This window comes from Symsagittifera roscoffensis, chromosome 4, assembly GCF_963678635.1.
Source record: "Symsagittifera roscoffensis chromosome 4, txSymRosc1.1, whole genome shotgun sequence".
NCBI lineage: Eukaryota > Metazoa > Xenacoelomorpha > Acoela > Convolutidae > Symsagittifera > Symsagittifera roscoffensis.
In genome coordinates this window covers 21730970-21746071 of record NC_087065.1, presented here as the reverse complement: position 1 = coordinate 21746071, position 15102 = coordinate 21730970, and the positions used below count along the sequence as shown (strand labels likewise).

The 15102-nt window shown below is 37.6% G+C and overlaps 1 protein-coding gene across 2 annotated transcripts in view; it reads left to right on the top strand.

Annotated features, from left to right (window-relative positions):
- LOC134843546 (uncharacterized) overlaps positions 1-15102 on the top strand; it is a 40336-nt gene that overhangs the window by 19604 nt on the left and 5630 nt on the right. The gene's annotated exons all lie outside the window — the stretch shown is intronic.

Genomic DNA, 15102 nt, shown 5'->3' with positions numbered 1-15102 from the left:
CAAAAAATGAAAAAGACTTTTAAAATATATCTGAAGATGACTCAGCCGAATAGAAAATGGTCCTGATGGTAACAACTCTCAATAAAAATCAAACATAACTCAAATGCAAACGTAAGACCCCAGCAATACCACTAACTGATAAAAACGGAACCAATACATCAACAAATAAATATCAAAGTGAAATCAAAATCGATAAAAGTGAGCTCAACATAATTATTGTTGACCAAGGTCAGGCCAGCGGAATAATGTTGCAGCTTAATGTCAATGAGACACTGGGGAAGACAATTCTGAAGTCATCTGGCAAAACACTGGGAAAATCACTCATGCTAACCTATCAAACTTATCTTAACAGTTTTCCTTAACTATGCAAAATCAGTGTAGCTTCAGTGTTCGATGAAGAAAACAATGTCGAAATTACTCTAATTTTTATTTGCTCAAAAAACTTGACAAACTCTAAATTAAAACGAAAGATTAACAGCAATCTACATTAAAACGAAAGATAGAAATCACGAAAACTTCAAAAACTCTACTTTGAAACAAACATAGACAACACAAAAGATGACATGGACTTCGGAAACGACGATCAACCACAAGTTAACTTCTTCTCTCGCTTGACCGAATTTACAAATTAAAAAATCAGCAGTACGACGTACAAAAACTTGCTGGACGTACAAAAACAAAGACGTGCAGTATTTTTTCTCGGTTTATGCCAGTGCATTCGATGTTTTACGCCACGATATACTGCTTAAGCTATTCCTGATATACTTTTAATCATTTGACAGGAAGCAACCCGTTAGGATTGAAGAATGCAGCTGAAACCTGAGAGAAGTCAACATCGGATTTCCGCACGGTTCAACCTCCGACCCACTGCTCCATCTTTTACTCATTAATAATCTCCCTGAAACCATCGAAGACATAGACATCGTTGATTACTGAACCGACCTTCCCCTGACACTGCAAATGTGAAAAATGAAAAGTAATAGGCAAACAAATTGCACACCAACATCAAAAAATCATTTCTCCTCAACGTCAGTGATTGTCTAAAAGCAACTCTACAGAAAAAACATTTGGCCTCAGTATACTTCCAACGTGACTTGAGGGGTATGATATCTAACAAGCTCACATGGAACGAAATTTGCACTCGTCGGACAACCCAAGGCATCAGTACTGATCTTTCCAAGTTAAACGTAGTCTCACAAAGCAATGCACTATAGCCACCAAGCTAAATGCATAAACTGGGTATGTAAAACCCATAGTAAGCCACGTTTCCCAAGCATGAGCTCCTAGCAGATCAAATATGGAACAGCTCGGAAGAGTTCAAAAAAGTGATGAAACTGTTTATTGGGTATGATAGATGTTGTACTGAAAAACTGCTGGACCACAATCTTCTTGATCTGAACATTTCTATATTGAAATGCACGATAAGCTAAGACTCATAGTCCTGCTCGAAAGTCAGTACGATGTAAGGGTGATCTGGAAGTCTCCTGTAGCCTACAAACTCATCTGACAACCACCAGGAGGCAAATTTCAAACATGAGAAAGTCGATTGTAAAAAACAGACGACAACTTTTTCAGACGACTGAAAGGTCTCTACTACTGTCTCATCCGCGCCTACGCAAAAAATAGGGGAAACATGTAAAAGTTATGTTTGGATTAAACTTGATTCGTAATTTCAGGTCTAATATTTGACGATTTTATACGGAAATATACACTGTGACAAGCAATGATTGATTCTGATGAAAAAGTTGGCTATTGTCAAAGTGTTTCCATTTTCCTCGCTAATTTATTGCAATTGCACTTATTGTTGTGGTTCGAATATCAAAAAAACCTATGTAAAAAGAATTTGTACTTCTGAAAAAGTTAATTAAGACAATCACTTGCTGTTTTGTGTTTCGAATCGACCCTGTCATGCATATTTTTTTCAAAATGTCAAAATATGGAAGAGTTGAAAACTCAAATGCGGGAACAACTTCTAAAAAAAGTCAGACCCGAGTCCAATCAGACTGTTCGCAGCTGGCCTAAACAGAAACTCAGTGCTTGAGTAGAGTTTTCTTTATTCCCTGACAGGAGATCAACGAGTTCATGTATACAGTTTTGTTTCGATTGTACACAGATACACAGGTACCTTCTGGTCTATAGGATGCTCAGCCTTTGTTGATCAGCTCCCTCTGTGGTCACCCAATTCGTCATTCGACAAAGCATGTATCAAACATATGGTTCTCACAGTGTCTATCCAGCCTCGGTTCGAAAAAAATGGTATGAACTCTGAAAGTTATACACTCTGGAGATGAGTTCCAGTAATTTATGGCGGTTATAGAGAAAAAATTAACTTGTATATAAACTCGTGGCTGTCTAGTTATCAGTTTGCACGAGAACGCTTCTCATTCATTGTAAGCACTGCTGCAGTTGCTGTTAAATCTTAGACACAGTTCAAAATTTTGCGTAATTCGATCATACAATCACGTCTTTTACTCTACTCCGGGCTAGAAGGCTTCAAAAATTTCATTCTTCTATAGTAAGCTGAGTTGCATAATCTTTGGATTAATCTGGTTGCCCTTCGCTGATCTTTTTCAATCTATACTTTGTCTTTTTTCAGGAACGGGTTCCACAATTGTTTGGCATATTCTAGATGTGGTCTTAAAAGGTTTTGCTGAGGGTCGCCATGATTTTCTCTGTTAGATTCAAAAATGACTGGTGTATTAAATTTTTCACAAATTTCAAAAATCGATTGCTCTTTGAGTCCTTTTTGTGTACCGCCGTGACAATTGCACATCTGCAGTCTTCGAGAGTTTTAGCAAGTTCCTTTGATTTTTGAAATCATTATTCAAAGTTACAGCATTTTTATTTCGAGTTTCATTCACAGTCCGTGGGTGCAGATTCTCTGGTCTCATTGAATTTGTGATGTTTAGATCAGAAAAACTTTTTCAAATTTAACTGTTTGGTGAGGAACAGGTAATCTGATTTTTGTTTATTCTGACTTTTTTTTCAACATCCAAGTCGCCTAGAGTTTCTATAAAAAACTGAGCTGAAACAATTTGATAAGGCCTCCTCAGTTTTTTCCTCATCGTTTCGTGCTCATAATTTTTTCCCTTGGTTGCAGTTGTGGTCTCAATTACATTCAATTTCTTTCTAACCTTTTTCCAGTACTTTTTTTGGTAAAGATTTTAAACACTTTTTTCTTTCTTGTTTAAGACTAATGTTGTGTTTCAATTTTTTTTTACTATGTTCCGGTTTTTGCCATAGATCTCCTAATTCCAATGTGTTTTCTCATTTAAAATTTTCCCAGTTTTTGTAATTTTAATTGCCTGACTTTGTTGTTCATCGCCAGCTCATTTTGCTAGAGTTGAATAATTACTTTAGAACGTGTTTTTCCCTTGAAGCACCTAGCATGATCTTAAGTTTTTCTCAGTTGTCTTGCAGAGTTCATGACTCTTCATAGTTGATCTGGTGTTGAAATTCGGAGCTCAGCTCAGCGTAGCTCCCTCTGTTGCTCTTCAATTTTTTTTTGACTTAAAATCTCAGTGCGGAACTTAAATTTATTGTATAACTACTTGACCGCCTTTCCCAATAGGGAGACTTAGTCAATGTTTGACGGTTCAAGAGTCTTGGCGGTTAGTAGGAGATATAGTATTTATACTTCATTGTGGTTTGTCACTCGCATAGGCCTGACAGTGGTTTCAGGTACTAGTCTTTGGCTGAATTTTCTTTCAAATCTTTTATAACTTCTTCTTACTTACCTAGATCGAGTCAACCAAATGGTTCTTAGAAAAGTGTTTAACTTGATGTTGTTGTCAGAGAGATATTATGGGCTTCTGTTAACTGAAACAAACATAGCGTTGCTTTTTTTTCAGTAGCAGATTGTACAATTGTATTTCTTCGAACCCTGAGGTTTCTTTTCTTTCTGCTTCGTCAATAAACCTCTGGATATACAATAGTTTTCCTCTGCCCATTTCAATTGGATTCGTGTTTTCGGGATTCAAGCTATAGCTGTCTAGTTTGTTCTAGGTTGCACTCCACGTAATAAGTGATTTTTTGTGGTTTCACTTTAGTAATTACTTTTGTTTGCGGTTGTGTATTTGCCTGCTGTTGTAGTCTTTTCAACTCAATACATATTCTGGTAACCAGAGTGTCAAAAAATGCCGAACCAGAGCTCAAACTGCTCAACGTTTACTTTGCTGATCAGTTTTCTCTCGAATTTTTTAATTTTCGTTACTCTGATGATTCTGTTTGTTTCCTCTGACTGTATGTATAAAATTCGGGCTCCTCTGCTATTGAGTTTTTTGCCTTCTGGTCTAGAAATCAAAAACTGTCCCGTTCTTGCAAGCTCCTGTTAGGGAAAACTTTTAGTGGCTTCAAAAGCATACTTGAACTTTTTTTTTACTAATTCATCATGAGTTCGACGTTCTCTGAGGTGACCAGTGTGATTCTCAACGGTCGAAGTTGGAGTTCGACATTCAGCTCCTTTTCAAGTTTTTTGGCAAGTCGAGTAAATTCTGTTTTTTGTTGCATCAAGGTCTATAATGTAGCAGAGCGGTTGAATTCGGGTTTTGTCTTGATTTCGCCGCTCTTTCATGTATTTTAGTTTCTTTCTGGGGACTTGATGGTGATGATGATGATGAAAGAATTCATTCCCTTAAAAAAATAAAGGCAAAAATAAAATCAAAAACATAAAGTCAAGATCGACAGTTTGAACAGGTGCACTTCAAGAACCATGAAAAAGAGTTCAGTTGATCACAGGTTGACACAGTTCTCTCGAAAAGAAGTTCCTTGACTCTTCTCTTGAAAGACTCGAGGGGAGCAAAGATGTCTACACCAAGACGGATCAACTCATTGACGGATTTCTCAACGCGATTAAAGAAGAACTTCTTGGTCTGCCAGTTCTTTGCTGTTTGAATTGTGGAGATTATAGTGGTCTTCCGGCTGGTCGTCACCTTAAAAAAGAAATACACAGAAAACGGCAGCTCTGTAAGACCATGTAAAATTTCGGGAGAAGTAACTGGTCTTTATAGGGCATTGAACTAATAACCCATTTCAGACATTTTCGATTGAATTTTCCAAGTTTTCGGATATAACATAATGAAGGAAACCAAATAGGGGATGCATAAAAATTGACACCCTTGATAAACATGAGCGTGGTGAGTACTCTTGAACAAACATGAGGTTGGTCGATTGAGAGATAGTGAAAGAAAATGTGCATTTAATTTAATGAAGTGACTTGTTACATGAGAACAGCTTACTATTGATATGTGTCAACCGGTTCAAGTCATCAGAGACAAGTAAACTCAGGTCTATACTACATTTGAGGCAGTTATGTCCTGGTTGTTGACCATCACATGACGAGCAGAAAACATTGAGACTGCACTTATCCTGAGTGATTAATAAATTATTTGCAGTACACCAGTTTGTAAAAGAATCAATATCATACTGTAGAGAAGTAATATCAGTAGAAAACAACTTTGAATCGTCAGCGAACAAATAACAACGGAAAATTCTAAGCTTTCTGGCAGATCTTTGATAAAAAGAAGAAAAAGAAGCAGCCCAAAGATGCTGCCTTGAGGAATGCCACTAGTAACAGCACGTGGATTAGAAATGTGCGCATTTATACGAACACAATGTGATCGGTTACAGAGGTACGACAAAAAAAGTAACAAAAAATCATGATAAAACCCATATATTGATAGCTTGTTCAAATTGATATTACGACGAACAGAATGAAAAGCTTTTTAAAACTCAAAATAAACAGCAGCAGTAGGATTGTTAAAATCACTAGTGTGGTACACTTCATCATGAAACAAGTGTTACAGTTGATCGTTGTTTTCTGAAACCATGCTGAGAGTTTGACAAATAATTTCGAACCTTTGGATATATTCCAAGAAGAAGAGAACTTTTGTCAAAAAGTAAACCAAGGGGGTGTACGATACTGATAGCTCTGTTGTTTGTAAAATCATTAGGAGACCCAGACATCAGAATTGGAAAAACAAAAGAACATTTCCAGGCAGCAGACCAGACGCAAGTGTTGATAATAATGTAGAAAAAAGAAAACTATCAAGAGCGGAAAGTAACGACGTACAATATTTATAACAACAGTGTGTTATCAGACTTTTCCTTCTTATAGAAGTCGTCCATCGGACTTTTTACCGAACTAACGGTTTTGGCTTGGCCGCTTTTCATTTTGATGTATCTCCAGTTTTTTTTTCACTTTGCGCTTGCGTCTCTCATGCGTTTTTTGGCTTCCACTGTATAGTTGTTAAAGCACGGTTGTCTTGAACTTATGAGTAATTTAGATTTGAAAGCGGCACCGTCCACTAGAAAGTTGAATAGTCTTCTAGAGATCACAAAAGTTGGTAAACGCACCTTGAAACGCGTACCCAAGGGATCTAGAAACCAACTTGCAGAGCTTCTCTCTTCCAAATTGAAAGCAGTAATTGATGACCCATCGTCCGAGAATAACTGGTGCAATCTCCATCTTATTGCTTTTTCCTGTCTTGAGCAACCGAAGAGGACGGGCAAGAAACACCGGAAGTCTTTGGCTTCGGAAGTGAATAAGCGCATTGCATCTTTCGGTTTACGTCTGCCTGAGATCGTTTCAGTTCCAACTAAACCCAATAAGAAGCTCAGTGACAACGAAGTTAGGGCTAAAGCTGTCAGCATGAAGATCAATGACGGAAACATAAAAGCCGCTGTTCGAATTGCGTCTTTGGATGACACGTTTTCCCCAATCAATGAGGAAACACTAAAAAAACTGAAACAGAAACACCCAACCAGTGAACACCAAACTTCCCATAATGTTTTTATTGATGAATCCTTTCAAGTTGAAAGTCAACTGGTTAAAAAGTGCATTCTCTCTTTCCCTTCCGGTTCCGCCGGGGGTCCCGATAAATTGACTCCACTGATTTTGAAGGACTTCATTTCGCCCGCCACTGGGGAACTTGGTAAAAATCTTCTAGCCAGGCTTGCTCAGTTTGTGAACCTTGTTGCGTCAGCGAACATTCCTCAATGCTTGAGACCGTACTTTTTCTCTGTAAACCTGTTTGCGCTCGGTAAAAAAGATGGTGGTGTGCGCCCTATCGCTGTAGACAACACCTTGCGGTGACTTGTCTCTAAGTGTGCGGGAATTACTGAGAAAACTAATCGCAAGACTAGATATGGGCATTGCAGCTCGGCTACGGCTGTAACAAAGGAGCTGAAGCGGCGGCGCATGCGGTGAGAACTTTGGTGTCTACAGACCTTCCGGAAGATTTTGTTATCGTCAAGATTGATTTCCGCAATGCTTTCAACTCCTTCTCGCGAGAAAAACTACTGGACACCGTCAAAGTCAAGTCACCGGCAATTTACAATTACTCGGTTCTATCGTACGCAACTCCGAGTTATTTATTTTTCGGGAGTTTTGTCATAATGTCGGAAGTTGGCGTCCAATAAGGGGATCCCGAGGGCCCACCGCTCTTCTCGGACCTAATCATGGACATTATCGATCGCCTTTCCTCGCTTCTGAATTTTTGGTATCTTGATGATGGGAACCTGGGGACTGTTTGAGTCTGCCCAAATTGTTGTACTTTTTGCGAACTGCCTGCTGCTTCAAGGAGGAGGATCTTCTTCGTGAGTACGACAAACTAGTTGTGAGCGCCCTTTCTCGATGTGCCAATGTTAGGCTCGATGCTAACAGCCAGCTGCAGTCTTTGTTGCCTTCTTCTTCTGGTGGTCTTGTCTGACGTCTGCTTTCCATCTCGCGCTTCCTGCATTTCTTGCGTCTGCGATTGGTTGTGGTAGGCTGAACCAAACCATTCTTAGTAAGTTTGACAACAGCGATGATGCTGAAATTACCTTGGCTTTTGCCTCTTGGTCATCCAAAACAGGGTTACAGAATGTGCAGTCACAACCTGAGCTTCAGAAGTCTTGGACAGCTCCGATCTACAAAATGTTATCTTCCGAACTTCTTGATAGTCTTGATGACATTGGGTGAGAAGCGTTTTTTGTGCTTTCAGGGTAAACTTCCTGCTGCTTGGTTGAATGCATTGCCCTGTCAGTCACTAGGCTTAAAACTCACCAATTCTCAACTCAGAATCTCGGTCGGCTTTCGACTCGTGACTCCTCTGTGCGTTGAACATGTCTGTGTTTGCGGCAAGTCAGTAGACCGCTCGGGCTGGCATGGTTTGTCTTTTTCTCGCAGCGCTGGGAGGTTCGCCAGGCACTCTATGTTGAATCAAATTATTAAAGATTCACTTGGCACTCTTCAAATACCTTCCATTTTGGAACCACATATATTTGTACATAATGTTTGGTTATTTTATAGAATTAATTTTTTTTTTTTAATTTAAGTCTTTTCAAAAAGCACGGTTTGTATACAGCCGATGGCATCTCCAGGCGTCTTGCTCAAAAGTGGTCAGCGAAGTTATCACATTGAATAACCTGGTCTGAGCGATCCACAAATTTATCTTTGCAGATCAACGAACCCTCGTCTGCCTAGTTTTGCACCTTTTTCTCCGGTTATTCATTTTTACAGGCTCAACTTTCTCTTTTTTGTTCTACACAAGCTTCTAAACTTATGTCTTTCAAGGGTTTGAATTTGTTTGCCTTTCGGTTTATGAAATGTTTAAGGGAATCGTTTTTGCAAATGTGATACGTGACAGTATTCTCTGTAGTTGTTCGGGGCTGCTTCAATGGCGGCTTTGAAGTAACTGGCTCCAATGCAATCTGCTGTTTTCTTGTTCAGTCTGTGGATTGTGATCGTGTTGTTTAATACGTCGTGCCACAGGATGATATCCTCTTAGTTTTTGAGATTTACTCTTCCCAGGAGGAAGTCGAAGTTGAGAACGTAGTTGATTGGGTTGATATTGAGACTCAAGCCTTTCGTTGCAAATGTGGTACGTGACAGTACTCTCTGATTGTGTTTCGGGGCTGCTTCAATTGCGGTTTTAAAGGACATGGCTCCATAGAAGTACAACACCAACAAATCTTCACCAACTAAGCTAAAGATGTGGGACTTGTTAGAATTGTTTCTAACCAATCAATCATCTAGCTCAATTTATCTGAAATCGCACTCTTATGTAATTGGGAAATAGACAAGTTTTTTTAATAAGATTGTTAGACCAATAAGTTTGCGGTGGCAAGCCATCGGTGCTGGAAAAATCAAAGGCCTTACCGAGCGTTGGGTCAGTTGATTGAGAACGCTTTTCAATCAACTGACTCAACGGTCCAAAATTTCTTGAGTATTATAAAACTTCTTGAGTATTATTTTCTTTTTTAGCCTGGAAGGGCCCCTTTTATATTTTACTATTTTAGTTATTTTCTTTTTTAGTCTAAATAAATTGTCTAAAAGAAACCAATAATAAGTAGAAGTTCCTAACCCTGTTTTTGGTGACGTTCATGTAGTTAAGGTATTCAGCGACCTAGCCATGGGGCGTTCTTAGTTCTATCTTGAGTGGCAGACATTGTGGTAGTAGACTTTAAGCAATAACGATCTTGAAGTGAACCACGATTTGGCTCCGAAAGACAGATGAAAAAGCATAGTAGAGAATTTTGTTGCCCCATGAGCCAATGCCTATAGAGCTTATCGTTCTGCCTTGCTCCGTTTCTAGTATTTGTCGTTAGAATTTCGACTTATTGTAACCTCGGGGCATATGTAGGCGTCTGTGAGATCTTTAATCTGATGTTACAGATAATAACAATTAAGGAAGATTGGCGTAATCTTCCTCTCAGAGTCCGTTTGCTTTGTTTACGCTAGCAATGCATGTGTTATAGTATGAATTGTCTTTTTTTCCAGCCTGAGTCGCAAATATTGTTGCGACGCATATATTGTTGCGATAAAATGAGTTAGTTTTTAAAATGTTCATTCAGATCAATAACCAACCATTAAGTACAGCCAATGCTAAAGATTTTAACACAGACTATTATTGTTCCGACTTTTGTAACGAAAGTAACGGAATATTTGTGCTCGGGGTGGTTTTTTTCTTCGACTTTTTAACTAGCCATTTTTGACGGGATTTTTTAAATATCATGCAAAAAGTATTGTCGTCCTGAGCTTAAATTTGGAAAGCTATTTCACCTGTGTTTATCGCATATCTGTTATTAGTCCGTCCGACGTCCCCTGATGTTATTGAAAACGGAAATTGCAAACTTTAATTCAAAGTTAATTCGCCTGGTTTTGGTGGCTGAATATAATTTTGTGTCCTCAATCAGTGTTGACAAGATTAGCATCTAACATACCATGAACTTTACTTTACATCACGCTATTTATAAATATCAACATCACGCCACTAATCAAAGTTCAATGTCTTTGAGCTGGTGAATGTTAAAGTTCATGTATGTTACATAACCACTCTTCTGAATTCTTTCCCACTAGTTTTTTTGACGTTGCTATCGCAATAGATTTGACATCTCTTCTCAAACTCTTTGTGGCTTCTGGAATTATCTGCTTGTGATGGTACGGCGAAGTTCCGTAAAAAACCAGCCGGAGTCTTCAGTGTGATTTTTTTCTCAAATCTGCAAGTTTTCCTCTCGTCCTGGCATCTCTTCAGAATAATCCACATCGTTATTTGAAGAATTTTCTCGTGTTACTATAGTGGTTTCAAAAATTTGTGATTTGGCAATCCCCGTTTGGAGATCGTCGCCATATCGCATTATCCCACTCTGTCACCATATCGCATATCAATGATATCGCACTTTATTTGAGCTCTTGTACAATTGAGTTTATTTTTCGGATGCGAGTTGTTAGTCCGTCCGACGTCCCCTGATGTTATTGAAAACGGAGATTGCAAACTCTAATTGAATGTTAAAGTTCATTTATGTTACAGTGATCGTTTTTCGTAAAGTTATGGGGGTTTAAAAATTGCCATTTTGTTCAATTTAGGACAATTAACGCGCGATATATTTCGCTCTATTAACGCGTAAGCGGAGATTTAATCCGTCATAGAAATCGTTCCAAATTGATTGAAGGAAGCTTATTTGCCATAGTTGATTTATTACTAGGAGCGAAATTTATCATTTTGTACTTAATATGGCGTGTGGGGTGATGATTTTCACAAAAATCGAAAAAAAAAATTCGTTTTATTTTTTATTACATTTAAAACTTTTTCATGTTATTACTGCTCCATAGACTGCTCTATAAATTGAGGAACGTTAGTTGGTATTTTTTTTTTCAAATTGACTGGTACTGAATGCGTCATAATTGGCGTGCGTAACTTAAGAAATTTTGTAGACTCAAAGTTTTACGCATTCAGTTTTTCTCAGCGTTATCGATCATATTTTTTGCTTGTGTATGCGATGTGCAACTTCGCCTCTGTATCATGTCTGGCATCATCCTCATTTGATGATTCTCACTCAGCTCTTTAAGCTTTCGCGATTCAACGGTTTAAGTTACGGCTATGTCTCGACATTTTAGCAGACCTCATTGAGGAAATTTGTTGAATGTCCCGGTTTTCGGTAGGTCAAAATTTGGTATATCAGCCTTTGGCTCGATAAAAGAAACTTTTAAGGATTGCTCTATCGGCAAGGGCAGAGGTTTGGCTGGTTCCGATCCGTAGGGTAAGCGCAGTCCAACCCTAAAACCTGAGAAATTGAATTTTGGGGAAATTGGTTAACCATTCAACCGTTTGATGACGATTCAACCACACTTTTAATCACATACAGATTCAACCATTTGATGCTCCCTTTTGAGATGCAGATTTTACTGTTAGAAATGTTTTTGAAAAACCTTTTTGCGTTATTAACTCTTTTGTTTTTTTTTTTCAAATTAAATTTTTTTAGATAATTTTTTCTTTAATTTCGGGTTTATTCTGTATAGGTGTAAGCTTTCGCAAACTGGTTGACGTGATTTTCATCCATTTGCATGTTATACTTCCCTTATAAAAATCCAAGATTTTTTGACTGGGTCAACTGATGAAGGATTAATGTAGATTCTTCGGTTACCGTGACATTGTATGACTTTCTGATTCACTGTAAAAAGGATAAAAACCCAAACCAATGAGTTTTCAAACCAATGATTAATTAATTAGCGGTTTCAAATTGTTAATTTTCGATTCTTGTAAACGAGGTCTGGAGGTTCATTTTAATTTCGAGTTGTAAAATTGTAGTTTTATTTGAAGCCGACATTTTCCTGAGCGTCGAGACCTATTCTCAGGCCCAACACGATGAGACCACGGTCCTCGTAAGAAACATGTCTGTTTCCTTCAAGGTTTGGTATGAAGGATTGTCTTAGAGTTTTCAAAGACTTACAGTTTTCAAAGTTGCACTCAGTTTGACATGGGTGTCAGGAGTTGTTCGAGTACGGAACTGGAAGCTGGTCTGTCATTATTGCAATTTAAGAACATTTATTTAAAACTTTGTATCGACTTCATTCTGATAATTTCTTATTGTTTTTGCTATTGAAAGTGATTTCTAATTGCCAATTTGATTTAATTTGTAAATGTGAAATTGTCTTACCTCTTTGAAATATTTTATATTTGCAAATAAAGTCATTTTTTTTCAGGCAATTTGAAATAAACATGCAAAAGTTTTAGTTATATTTTTAGACATTTTTTAAATTTGTTTTCGGGATTCGTCTCTCTTTTGTTGGATCGTTTGTCCTATGTTTGTGTAAAGCGTAAATAGCCTAATTTAAATAGAAAAAAGTCTTTCAAGTGTTTTCGTACAGCATGAGGTTTTCGATGATGCGACTTTGACTTGGCTCCTGTGACTTTCAATTTGCAATGGCTCCTGTGACTTTCAATTTGCAATTTTTTTGATGATGATAAAAGTACTCAGCTTAATCAAGCCTCAGTCAATCTGTAGAGCTGATCTGTAAATCCACTTGAACAAAAAAAGTGTAGTTAGATAAGTTGTGTATGCTCTGAGCTTGTTTGACTTATAAATTGTATTACCCCGTTCAAATCCTACTTACTGAAAATGAGTGTGCTGCTTTCTGAACCAAGTTTCAAAAATTTCTGCAATTGCTGACAAAAATAGAAGAGATTCAAGTTTTTTATGACCGTTAGGCATTGCCTCCTATGGTCGTTTCATGGTGTCGACCACGGACAGTTTAGTTGACTCTCTGTGGTGCCAGTTTTATTTCAGTCTATTTGATTCCACTCTCCAACAGGTTATTATCTAAAATTTTTGCCTCATTGCACTTTTGTTGTCAATTTTGTGAAAAGGATTCCTTTACCTGAAGTACACTTAAACATACAATTAGCAGACACCAGAATTGATTTAGGAAAGCTCCGTCTGCTGTAACTGAACTTAATTGTGTCAATCATCACATAACCGAAGAACTGAATCAGAAAAATCCATCTCAAAGAACCCGTTTGGTAGCACTGGGCCTCACTGCTTTCTTCGGCGCAGTAAATAACAGCGCTCTTCTGTGCGAAATTTAATTCAGACATAACAAATAACTTCAGACGGTGGCTGTTGCTTTACTTATGTTGAGTTGCCACAAAATGGTGGTCTCTCGCGCACACTTTGAAATCTTAACTTCTGTCCCACATCAGATTGAGTTAGAGATACCAATTAGACCGCAGCTCAAGCAACTAAACGAATGGCCAAAAATCAGGCACTCAAATATATCCTTTGAAGACGACTCTAGGGTAACTCTTTTTGAGTTTGAAATTTTAAGCAAAACCAACTAGTTAAAATTACAAGTCTAATAAAACATGGTTTTTGAATTTTTACTGGCTATGCTAAAATGGTAGAAACAAAACATTTACACAATGAAACCAAAGTTATATCTATTCATGCGTGCTTGTTAATCAGTTCTACCTCGGAAGGCACCCCTGGAGAGTCCAGACCATCATAATTTTAGAATCGAAGAGCGGTCCGTTACTGAAAGCAACCCTGAACAAAACACGAGAAAGAAGAAGTCGAGCTCCAGCCAACCGATTGTTCTAAAGTCGAATCCGTTTAGATTTGGCCTCAAACAACTGCATTAACCAATTCAGAGATTTTGCCTTAACAAACGCTCTTGAATTACAATTCGGTTTTATGGCTATTTAGATCACATTTGCTGAAGTGCAGATACATTAAGTTATAATCATTATTGGTTTATTTCGATTTTTCAAAGGTATTTGATACTATTGCCCAGATGATTTTAGGCAAAAAACTGATGCCCTTAAAGTCGCATAAAACTTTTTTGGAAATAATTATTGATAATTTATGTGAAAGAAATCAGTCAGATTTAATGGTGACTTATCTCCTTCGGTGCCAGTTTACAGCGGCGTGACACAAGGATTGGTCCTTGGCCCGCTCTCATTTTTAATCTTCATTAACGACTTACCGGATCAGATTCTTTTTTCGAAGGCTTTCCTCTTCGCAGAAGAGCTCATGCTTTGCTTCTCAGGATTCAACAACTTCATAGAGAGCTTGCAACATGATTTAAAAAATCTCGAGGCATGGAGTGCGCAAATCCTGATTTTTAATGCCAAAAAGTGTTCGTACATATCAGCAATTAAAGGAAAAGAAGAAAATAAGGTGAAAGATCTAGGTTTTTTAGTTGAAGAAAGCTTGCAGATCTTACATTTATCGACAAAACTAGCGAAAATGAGAAATTTTTTCTAATTGGTGAAAAGGAATGCCACACAAATATCTCTAAAATTGAGATTAAATATTCATAAAGGTGCATTAGTTTCTTTATTACTGTACGCCTCTGAATGCTTGACACCATCCAAAATTGACAAGGCATCCTGAAAATTTAAACAAGAATGTTGAAAAGTGGTTGTCATCAGACATTAATATAAGGAACATTTTTTAGTCTAGAAATCTTTCTTATCCCATATTTCAAAGAACTTCAATGCTGTGTAATATAATATCTGACAGATACGATGTAGAGTTCAACAATACTTCAGCATCTGCATAAATACAAGAGGGAAATTTCAGTTCCAAAGAACACCAATAACTCGAGAATCACAGAGGACAACGTTCTGGTATATAACTTACATGAGAATATCCGGGACAGTTAACTTCTTCAAACCTCAAGGATTGAAAAGAAGGATTCTCCGGGAAATGAATAAAACTTTCGTAGAACATTATTCAAATAACGATACTTAATCTTGTGTAAACAAACATTCTTGTCTTTTTGTCAAAACTGCAGACAAATTTACCTCACTTAAACTGACATTTAGTAAAATGGGAGAAATC